Raw genomic sequence first — 12232 nt, 5'->3', positions numbered from 1 at the left:
ACTTCTGATTTGCTCCCACATCCCTAAGACATGGAAGCTCATAGGTCAGTTGGCTGCTATAAATTACCCCTATTGTGTCAATTTGAAGAGTTAAAGGGAATATGGGGAGGATTTAAGAAAAATGTGATTAAAATGATTGCTGAAAATGTGTGGCTGACAGCTGGCATGGACCAGATGGTTTAATAGTGTTGTATCCAGAGTAACATAAAAAGTGGTTTGTATCTCTTAAAGGGGAGCTCCATTGTGGCTGCAACCAATGGTGCAGGTATCATCCTGACCTCAAATACAATGGCATTAAATAGGAGATCAAGTTCAAAGATGTTCTGAAGCTTCGATGTAGTGAAAAGGGGAGAACTGCAAATCTACCAAAGTCCAGGAGCCCCTCGAGACAAATTATTTGAAGAAAGTGGAGTCAGATTGTCATGGCAAAAAATGACAAGCTACAAGGACCGGAAGTGTGCAGGAAATGGTTCAATCAACTAACACATATGTCAAGGTACAAATGCACCATCAACCATCACAAACAGCAGTTACCCACAGGCTCATTTCTACACCGTAAGCTCAGACCTCTTTCTTTGCAGGTTTATTTCTTTATCATCCAAGTTCATGACCCTGTGAAATACAAAACTGATGCCTTTTCCCTGAATGAAACTATGTATCATCTCACCTATGTCATTCCAACAGTGCCTTTTTGCAGTCTTCTGACAGGCCCCTCAGGCTGTACCTCTCTAGGCCAAATGGCAAGGGGATGCAGACCAAAACCAGACTCAGTGGTCTTAGAAGATGCCCATTGTCTTCACAACAGGTCATGGTTAGGCACTGATAGATGAGGACAGTGTCAAAGGCCCCGCAAAACAGACACCAAGAGAAAACACAACTGATCAGTTTCAATTCTTTCCAATACAGCAAGCTTTGATAAATGCATTTAGTTGCCAACACTTATTTTGAGGTATGTTTACATTATAGTAATAAGCAACAGTCGGACGCTAAGATGATGTCATTGTGTTATTTCAAATAAAGTTAAAGAGTCATATAGAACGGAAACAGACCCTTCAGTCCAACTGATCCATGGTCACCAAGATTCTCATCTAAGTTAGTCCCATTTGCTTCCATTTGGTCCATATCCCTCTAAATCTTTCCTTTCTACATACCTGGTCAAGTGCCTTTTAAACATTATCTGCCTCAGCTACTTTCTTTAGCAGAGCATTCTCTTGGTGAAAGTTGTCCCTCTGGTTTCTATTAAATTTCTCCCCTCTCCCCCTAAACCTATGTGCCCTTGTTCTTGATTCTCCAGCACTGTGGAAAGAACTGCATATTTACCTTACCTATGCCCCTTATGATTTTATACACCTTTATATTTCATCCCACATTCTCCTACATCCAATGAATGAAGTCTCAACCTATTCAATTTCCCTTCATAACTCAATCCTTTGAGTCCCAGGAACATCCTCGTAAATCCCCTGTGCACCGTTTCCAGGTTAGTGGCCTCCTTTCAACAGAAGGGTGACCAGACCTGATCATAATATTCCTCGCCAGCATATTGTGCAACTATAACGTAACATCCTAACTTTTATATTCAGTGCCCTGACTGGTGAAGGCCAGTGTGCAAGGATCTTTCTTCAGCAGCCTGTGACACCATTTTCAGGACTCCATGTACATACAGTCAATAGAGTCACAGAACACTACAGCATGGAAACAGGCTATTCGGCCCATCTAGTCCATGCCAAACTATTATGCTTCCTATCCCATCAACCTACACACAGACCATAGGCCTCCATACCCCTCCATCCATGTACCTATCCAAATGTCTCTTAAATGTTGAAATTAAATCCTTAAATACACAACTTCCGCTGGCAGCTTATTCTACACTCTCACCACCGAGTGAGGACGTTTGCCCTCATGTTCCCCTTAAGCAACCTCTGCTTTAAATTTACCCAATGGCTTAGCTGCCACAGCTGTTTATGCCAATGAATTCCACAGATTCACCACCCTCTGGCTAAGAAAATTCCTTCTCATCTCTGTTCTAAAGCCAGAAATCTCCACTTAGAACTAACTTCTTTGTATTGCCCCTTGCCAAGCACCTAATAAACCAAGTGATCTCAAGCTCTGCAGAAAGATCCAGCAGGGCCCACTTGCTTTTTGAATCTGCTGCTCCTCTCTACAAGCAGCTGCTCCCGTGAAATCAACCCCTGCAAAAAGTCTCGACAGGCCCTGCCCGCTTTTTAAATCTGGCACCTCTCTTCACAAGTAACTCTTCCTGCAATCTCAAGCTTTGCAGAAAAGATGCAAGCATCTAAGCAAGAGCACCCTGAATTGCTTCTCTAGATTCCCAGTGATCTTCAATTACCTGATCAGGCCTTGGAGATTTATCTACCTCATAGGATTTAAGAAATCTAGCACCTCTTCTGCTGCAATGTGGACATTCCATTAAATACCTCAAGTTCTTAAGTCTTCAAGGCCTTCTTTTTGATAAAAAAGAAAAGAGAACTATTCATTGAGGGCGTTGCTTCTCTGTGGCGTCTCCACACAATGATTTCCACTTTCGTCTTTGAGGTGCCATATTCTTCCTCTCCTCCCTTTCCACCACCTCTATCACAGCTATTTCACCTGCACCATAGAATGTCTATCCCTCCTTGGCCATATTATGGTTATAGTATCCTAGACCCATGCAGCTATCCAAGTCCTAATTGGATAAGTTCTTCACTGACAGGATGACAGAAAGGAAATTCTAATCCCTTTTCTTCCTTCTGTGCCTCTTCCTCTTGCTCTGGGTCTTGTGCTTATTATACAGCAAGTTCTTTACTCTCCTGATGCAGAGCCGTACAACTTAGATTAATTTTACTGCACTTTCTGCTATGCTGTGCATGGGATCTTTGAGCTTTGTTGGGAAGCAGATCTATAAGATTAGATTATCTGATCCACTGATTGTTGGTAACAAGACAATGAGAGTAATTTCCCGGATTTGCCTCTTGTTATGGTCAGAAGCTGGGTTCCTCAGTTGATGCATGAAGCAGTTACAGACCCAACATCTACCAACTTGTCCCTTCAGGTGTTGAGGAGATCTGGTGGAGCTTGGATTGTCCCAAGCTTTGCAGCTTTGGAAAAGTTCAGCTGTCACCAATCCAGGTGGTGTTGGGATTTCTCACTACACCGTTCTACCCAGTAGCTTGAGGCCTCTCTTCATTGCTAACCCATGTCTATAACTTGATGGATGGAAAGGGTTAAGTTTGTGATCATTTGATAGGAAAAATTTACAGAACTGAATAGTTCTACTATTTGTCTCATTCTACCATGATCTCAAATTCATCTGGACAATACCTGATGGGAAGAGACTGTCATATGATCAGCTAACCAGCCAGTGGCATTTTGGGTAAATTATTAAATGGAACAAAAGCTGAGTCTAATAATTTGAGTTATTTCAAGTCACCCCTTCCAATTATTTCAAATGACTTCTATGCAGTGCCTTGCCATCTCACCCAGTTCTACTGTGCAGAGACTGACTAATGTGGAAAAATGGCCTTCTATCAATCCTCTGTGAAAGAAATTACATTATTGTAATATTGATGATATCTGCACAGTGCCAAATTGATCAGATAATCTGATTGTCAAATCTAGTGGGCTGGAGTTGAGCAAGGACAGTGAGGGATGAAGGAACAGGATATGTTGCTATGATGTACACACAGGAGATTGCCTTTGAGTGGTGAACCAGATGATCTGGACCACTGTTCCACACAATCAGTGTGCAAGCAACCCGAAAGAAGTTAATGATCCCATCAATTAGCATTGAATAAAGTGCTGAAAGGTTAAGGGAGATCAGCTGGAGCTTCAAGCTCCAAAATGGCAAAGCTGGCAACAAACCAGCATTACATATCATCAAGGAATGCAGACTTGGAAGAGGTTTTTCTCCTCTCTTTTCCAAACCTTCAAGGTGTGTCAGCATTACATATCAGTCGATTACATAATTACTAATGACTCTTCTAAATGCTGTCCAACACAACTTGTTCAGCCAAGATCACATGTTAGTTGGACATATCTCTCTCTCTCTCTCTCTCTCTCTCTCTCTCTCACTTTTAATCGCTGACATATTTCTGCGATATCAGCTCTTCAGCACCCGCCTTTGATGTGGAAGTTTTGGAAGGTGCCTTTCTTTACACATCAATCTCTACATATGCATCTGGATACTGCAGGAATGACAGAAAGTGGACATCACACCAATAAGAATTACTACGCATATTCTACTGGACTGATGTCCGCCTGTAATCATTCACATGACAGTCAGGTATGAATATAAAAACAACTAATCAGAACCAATAATTTCAAGAAGAACAGATGGTCTCCAAATAGAAATTTCAATCTAAATCAATAATCTACATTGTTTATTAGATAGGTATTAGTTAATTGTGGAATTACAGGGCTCCTGGTCCAGGTGGGTTTCAAGAAGGTCATTATTCTTTACATACTGCTGATGAAAAGATAGTCACTTTTTAACTTTCCTCGTTAACTAACAGTCATTAAATATGCAGTTGAAAGCTTGAAGATAAAACCAGCTGGTGAACTGGAAATTCTGTGCATTGCTTATTTACTACAACAATAACAAAACCTATTTTGCCTAGAATATCATATATAGGTGGTTTATTCTATTTTGTTTGGCAGCCTCAGGTGCAGCATCCTGTCAGATATCCTGAAAATCAAATTAAACAACATTCTGTCTGTTACGTCTTTAAAGATTTCCAACAGACCAATCAGCTAAGATATCCTCTTAGACTTCAGCCTATTTTATCATGTATTTCCAAGTACCCCATAACTTAATCCTTAATAATGGACTCTAAAATCTCATCAACCACTAACTTGCTCATTCTATTTTTTTTTGATGCACTACAAGTGTTTTACTAATCCTCGGAATCTCCTTAGTGTTAGCAGAAGAGTGTGATTCCTTAAAGCAGTAATTTTAGCCATGTTGACTTTTGGAAACACTACCTATACATGTTCCAAATTGTTTCTATTACTAACAATATATTTATAATATTTTGCCATCTATTTTGTGACAAATATTACACAGACAACTTCATATGTGCACAACAGCATGTGAAATATAGTTATCTATCTGTGCATCTTCCACCTTCCAGCAATATATGATCCTTGGTTCTATTACTAATCTATGTGGAGCTAGCACACCCCTTCAGAAGCACTAGAGATATCCTCAGTGCTCCACTGTGGAGGATGAAAAAAAGCAAATCTACATTTATACAGCAGCTTTAATGGGACACCTTACAGTGTTTTCAGCCAACAGCTAAGACAAAAAAAGACTGTAGAATTGAGAGCAATATGCTAAAAGGTAAAAGCAACCTGTCCTTATGTTTTGGTTGAGGGATAAATATTGGCCAGAACACTTGAGAGAATCTCAATGATCTCACAGAAATAATGCAGAGGCATCTCTTGATATTACTGAATTGATGTATTAAAGCAAGCAGGGATGTTGTAATGTCAAAAACAAAGTCAGATACTTCACCATATCTCAGATCATAAGAAGCTTAACATAGCCATTCTGGAATTCTAGGCACCATTTCTTCAACAAATATCATAGTAAGTTGTTTTGCTTTATGTCAAAGATGCATTGACTTCCAAAGCAAGCTGACAGATTCTTGTTTGTAAATGCGCTGATTGTTCACACTGGGGCTTCTTTATTTCCTGTATATTGATCTCTACACTTTGGGCATGATTTGTAATTTCATTGGGAAGGGAATCAATATTTTACGTAAGTGAATTAAACCTAACAACCTGCACATGTGAAACCGAAGCATAGATAGCAATAGCATACTCAGTTGTATCAAATTCTATCAGTGTCTCAAGCAGCATGGTCACAAAAATGAAATGATATTTAGAAATAGACAAGAATCAGAAGATTTTTTAATGAAGAAAGACAACACATACAACCCTATAAAGAATATCCTTCCAGTTTTGTGATGTTCGGTACAATTATTAATCTTTGTGAAGCTATCTATGAGGTGCTTCCCTCTGATCTATTATGCTAATTCCCGCATACAGACCACTGATTAAAGGTGTCAAACCAGCTCAAACAGAGATATAAAGTCCTGTCCAGCACACGTGACATGAGTGTTGCAGGACTGTTATAAAAAACACGAACTGAAACATGTTCAGGGAGGTAGCTACCTACGACTATCGCATTAGCATTAATGAATAGACGGGATCTGTGACTGGCTACGTAGAGAAGTACGTAGATGGTGTCACAGTTATTAAATACATCTACTTGAGAGCAAATCAGAAGTCATGGTTGACAGCAGAGGTCAGAGCATTGCTTAGACATCAGGATGCTACCTTCACTTCGGAGGATAAGATGGCAGCCAGGTCAGCAAAGGCTGGGCTTTCCCATGCCATCAGGGAGGCAAAATGAGATTATTCACCAATAATATACAACTATTTCTGTGACACCAGAGACACAAGGTGCATGTGGCAAAGCATTCAGACCGTAACAGACTATAAGATCACCCCCTGAGCATCAATGACAGTGATGCCTCTCTTCCTGGTAGGCTAAATGCCCTTTACACACATTTTGCTGCAAGTGCCAATGAGGAAGGACCTCCGTTTCCCCCGGAGGAGCAGCCACTCTGTCTGGTTGCAGCCAATGTGAGGAAGACCCTAGCCAGCGTCGACTCATGTAAAGCTGTGGGGCCTGATGACATAATTGGCTGGGTGCTGGGGTCTGTGCAGCCCGGTTCACAGAGGGTCTGTCAGGAATATTTAACTTCTCTCTGGAACAGTCCACTGTCCCTGCAGGCTTCAAGGCAGCCAGCATCATCCTGGTGTCCAAGAGGGCTACAGTAACCTGCCTTAATGATTACCATCCAGTAGCACTAACTTCAACAATAATGAAATGCTTTGAGCAGCTGCTTATGGATTCTGTTTCATTGGACCTTTTCCAGTTTGCTTTTCATTCAAATCGGCCCACTGATGATACCAAAGCCCCTGCCCTCCGCTCATCCTGTCACACCTTTAAAATGGTGCCTCATACGCCACCAAGGTACTGTTTATCAACTTCAGCTCAGTGTTTAACACGATCATCCCTCAGAAGCTGGTGGGTAAGCTGTATTCATTGGGTTTTTACACCTCCCTCTCTATAACTGGATTTTGGACTTCTTGACAGAAAGACCACAGTCAGTCTGCGTTGGCAGCAAGATCTCTAGCTCCATCATGCTGAGCACTGGCACTCCCCAGAGCTGTGTGCTGTTTGCGCTGCTGACGCATGACTGTACTGCTAGATCCAGCTCAAACCAAATCATCAAATTCATCAATAGTGGCTGGCCCCATCTACAATGATGACAAGACATTGCAAAGACAGGAGGTAGCGCTGCTGGTAGAATGGTGTGAGTACAACAACTTGAGTCTCAATGTGAACAAGACTAAAGAGATGATTGAGAACTTTAGGAAGGTGCAGGCTGACCATTCCTCACTGCACATAAATGCCTACTCCGTGGAGAACGTTAGCAGCACCAAGATTCTGGGAGCGCACATAATGGGCGATCTCACCTGATCCCTCGACACCACCTCTTTAGTCAAGGAAACATAGTAGCATCTCCACTTGCTGAAGACATTGAGGCACTCCACCCCCCACATTCTAACCAATTTTTGCAGGAGCACCATTGACAGTGTCCTGACAAGCTGCATTATCATCTGGAACAGGAATTACAAGGCATCTGACTGCAAGACCCTACAAAGGATTGTGAGGACTGCTGAGAGGATAATCAGGGTTTCTCTTTCACCCCTCTGAAACATTTGCCAGAGGTGCTGCATATGCTGGGCCCTTAGCATTGTCAAAGATCACTCCCATCCATCCAAACAATATCTTTGAACTCATACCATCGTGCAGGAGGTACCGTAGTTTTAGGACAAAGACTCTCAGGATGTGAAACAGTTTCTTCCCCTAGGCTGAGAGACTACTGAACTCTCTGCCACCACCCAGGTCTCAATACGTATGAAGCGCCAATAGCGTTATACTGTTCTCTTTTTTAATTTGTGTCTGAAATGCACCCTATTTATTTGTTAATTTATTTGTGGTAATACAGGTAATTACAGAAATTCTATTTTCATGCTATGGATGATATTCCGTCAGTGGACTCACTTTACACCGCACGCTGTCGGAGCAGTGCTGCCAGGGTAATCAAGGACACAACCCACCCAGCCAACACACTTTTCGTCCCTCTTCCCTCCGGGAGAAGGCTGAGGAACTTGAAGACTCATATGGCTAGATTTGGGAACAACTCCTTTCCAACTGTGATAAGACTGCTGAACGGTTCCTGACCCGGATCTGGGCCGTATCCTCAAAATATCCGGACCTGCCTCTCGGTTTTTTTGCACTACCTTACTTTCCATTTTTCTATTTTCTAATTATGATTTATAATTTAAATTTTTAATATTTACTAATTTTTACTATTTTTAATATTTTATATTTGTAATCCAGGGAGCAGGAAGCGCAGAATCAAATATCGCTGTGATGATTGTACATTCTAGTATCAATTGTTTGGTGACAATAAAGTATAAAGTATAAGTATAAAGTATAAAGTGTCTGTGAACGAGCCATCCAGGTACAAAAAGACATCTACCTATGTTTCATTGACTATACAAAAGCTTTCGACACTGTCAGACAGCAAGATCTTCTGGAAATGCTTCAAGATCTTGACATAGATGGGAAAGATATATGTTTCTTAAGAAACTTATACTGGGACCAGACAGCATCCATCAGAATAGAAGGAGAAGTGAGTGAGTATGTGAATATCATGAGAGGAGTCAGGCAAGGTTGTGTCTTTTCGTCAGACTTATTCAACCTGTATAGTGAAAATATCTTGAGAAACATCAAAGACAGCAAAGGATTCACAATTGGAGGCCATAATATAAATAACATCAGATATGCTGATAACATCGTACTAATAGCTGACTCAGAAACAAAACTTCAAGAACTACTCACTATAGTGGCAGCAGAAAGTAATCGCAGAGGCCTCTCAATCAACACCAAGAAGACAGAAAGCATGGTTATCTCCAGAAAGACGAACATCCCACAATGTGTGATCAAGATCGGAAATACAAACATCAACCAAGTCAACAAATTCAAATATCTTGGCAGCCTAATAACAAGTAATCGCAGGTGCAACACAGATATCAAATACAGAATAGCAAGGGCGAAAGAAGTTTTCCAAAAAACGAACAGCATATTAACAGACAGAAAGATGAGCACGTACACTAAAAACAGAATACTGCAGTGCTACATTTTTTCTATCCTGACTTATGGAAATGAACGCTGGACTATTTCTCCAGCAATGGAAAAGAGACTAGAAGCAGCTGAATTATGGTTCTACAGGAGAATATTAAAAATATCATGGACCACACACACATCAAATGAAGAAGTTCTCAGAAGAGCCCAAGCAGTTCGATCACTCATACCAACAATAAGAGAAAGACAACTCAGATTCCTAGGACACATCATGCGGCAAGATGAACTAGAAAAACTCACACTCTCTGGAAAGATTGAGGGGAGCAAACCTAGAGGAAGACCTCAGCTTATGTACATCAAAAGCATAGCCAGGTGGCTACACATCGAGGAAATGGAAGTCATCCAAAAAACGAAGGGTAGATCTATATGGAAAACCATGGTCACCAAAGTCTGCATCGGATATGGTACCTAGACAGACAGACAATACAGGTCCACAATCCCTTATCCGAAATTCTGAAATGCGAAAAGCTCCGAAAACCGAAGTTTTTCTTTCGTGGAGTGTGGAGCGTGTTGTAACAAGTCTTGTTTGGCGCGCCAACAGCTGACGTCACTCAGGTGTGACGTGGCAGCACTAGCAGAGGCTGCCAGACGTCAGTTGTGGCTCAGCGCTCATACTAGTTACACGTGCATTTGCTGTTCGCTGATATTTTGTGATCACTGTTGACTTTGTGTTTAATTTCACTGTGATAATGTCAAAAAGAGCTGCAGATACCCCTAAGGGTAACAATGAGAAAAAGAGAAGGAAGCATCTATCATTATCAATAACGCAGAAAGTGGAGTTATTGCAGAAGCTCGATAGTGGTGTGTCTGTGCAGAATCTTACTGAAGAATATGGTGTTGGAACTACCACTGTGTATGATTTAAATAAACAGAAAGACGAGTTACTGAAGTTTTATAGTGACAGTGAAGAACATAAACTAATGAAATATAGGAAAACACTATGCAAGAGATTATGGCAGTTTACTCAGTTAAAGAGAGATTGCTTAGACATAAACCTATGTTAATGAGACAGATGACACTTGAAGAAGCCTTTAAAAACACCGTCTGTTGTAGTGCTGCTTCATAACTTGAGAATCCTGTTTCTGGCCCATCAGGTATCTGTAGAGTATTTAGCTTCGCTTGAACCTGCATATGTCCTAGAGTATTTACGTTCTACATTTATTCCAATAAGTCAAAAAGAGCGCGGATCGGAAAAACTCGAAAGTTCTCTCTCCAGCACTCATTGTTTTTTTAAATTTACTGCTTCTGCTTGATACAGCGCAAGCTTGCCAGACGGCTATTATGACACGCGATTGGTGTGAACAGCGTGGGATTTATATTGTAAAGTAAGCTTTTTTGACTAGATCCCTTAAATCGATTTGATTGACTCTATCTTTAAAAATATTAATGTCAGAAATACTGCGCAGGCCTGGTGGCAGAAGATTCCACTCTCTTGTTGATCTTGGGTAGAAGGAGTACTGGTAGCAAATCTTATTGAATGAAGGAGTTTCCAATATGTGAGGCCCAGTTTGCTGTCGAGTTGAACTGACCCTGTGACGATTTTGGATGTTTGATGCAGTGATGTTGCGAACTTCTTTGAAAGTGAAAACTAACCGTAGTTTAATACGTCGGATTTCGAGTGGTTCCCATTGAAGGTTAGAGAGCATGTTGGTGACACTGGATTTCCTGCTGTAATCATTTAACACAAAGCAAGCAGCACGGCGTAGGATTTTTTTGATGGACTACTTATTGTTAGCTTGATGGGGATCCCATAAGGCCACGCAATACTCGAGCTTTGGACAGACGAGTGTCTTGTATGCCATGTCCTTGACGGATTTACTACACGAGTGGAGGTTTCTTCTCAGGATACCCAGCACTTTATTTGCTTTAGCTGTAATCTGATTGATGTGGGATGCCCAGTTAAGATCCTTGCTAATTTCAACAACAGGATATGGGTGGTGGGTGACTGTTTCAAGAATCTGTCCATTCATGTCATATATCGTGTTGATTGGTTTAACTTTGTGACTGACATACATAGCATAACATTTAGATGAGTTGAAGGACATTTGCCATTGAGACTCCCATTGAGATAATGAATCAATATCGTTTTGCAGCAGCTGAGCATCTTGGTCATTTTTTATCTCACGGTAGATTATGCAGTCATCTGCAAAAAGTCTGACTTTGGACTTGACTATATTTGGCAAGTCGTTGATGTAAATGAGAAAAAGTAGGGGTCCCAACACGGTCCCCTAGGGCACTCTGGATGTTACTGGAGATTCAGGGGACTCTGCCCCCTCACGAAACACACGTTGCTGTCTGTTGGTAAGGAACATGTTTAACCAATGTAGAAGGCTGTTGTTAATGCCCACATGTTCAAGCTTACGTAGCAATCTCTGGTGGGGGACCATGTCAAATGCCTTACTGAAGTCGAGTATGATCAAGTCTGTTTGGCTTCTATTGTCAAGGATCTTTGTTAAATCGTTGAGCAACCCTGCAAGTTGCGTGTCACGAGATCTGCCTTGGCGGAATCCATGTTGGTGGTAAGTAAGAACATTGTGTCTGTCCAGATGGTCCATAATGTGACGGTGAATAATATGTTCAAGAGCTTTACAAGGGATGGGAGTGAGTGAAACCGGTCTGTAATTTCCCCGGTTTGTACGCTTGCCCTTCTTATAAATTGGAACAATATTCGCTTTCAACCAATAGCCTGGTAATGTCCCAGAATTCTGGAATATCTTTTGCAAAACGTATGAGCACGTACAGACTTTTTTCCTTGTCTTTATTCCCTAAACGATACAGTATAACAACTATTTACACAGCATTTACATTGTATTAGGTATTATAAGTAATCTAGAGATGATTTAAAGTATATGGGAAGATGTGCGTAGGTCTGGAGCTTCCCCCGGGTCCTAAAGGCCACCTGCACTGAGCCAGGTTAATTATCAATATAATTATCAATTTTCTGAAATC

This window comes from Mobula birostris, chromosome 16, assembly GCF_030028105.1.
Source record: "Mobula birostris isolate sMobBir1 chromosome 16, sMobBir1.hap1, whole genome shotgun sequence".
Taxonomy (NCBI): domain Eukaryota; kingdom Metazoa; phylum Chordata; class Chondrichthyes; order Myliobatiformes; family Myliobatidae; genus Mobula; species Mobula birostris.
Note: the sequence above shows the minus strand (reverse complement) of the source record.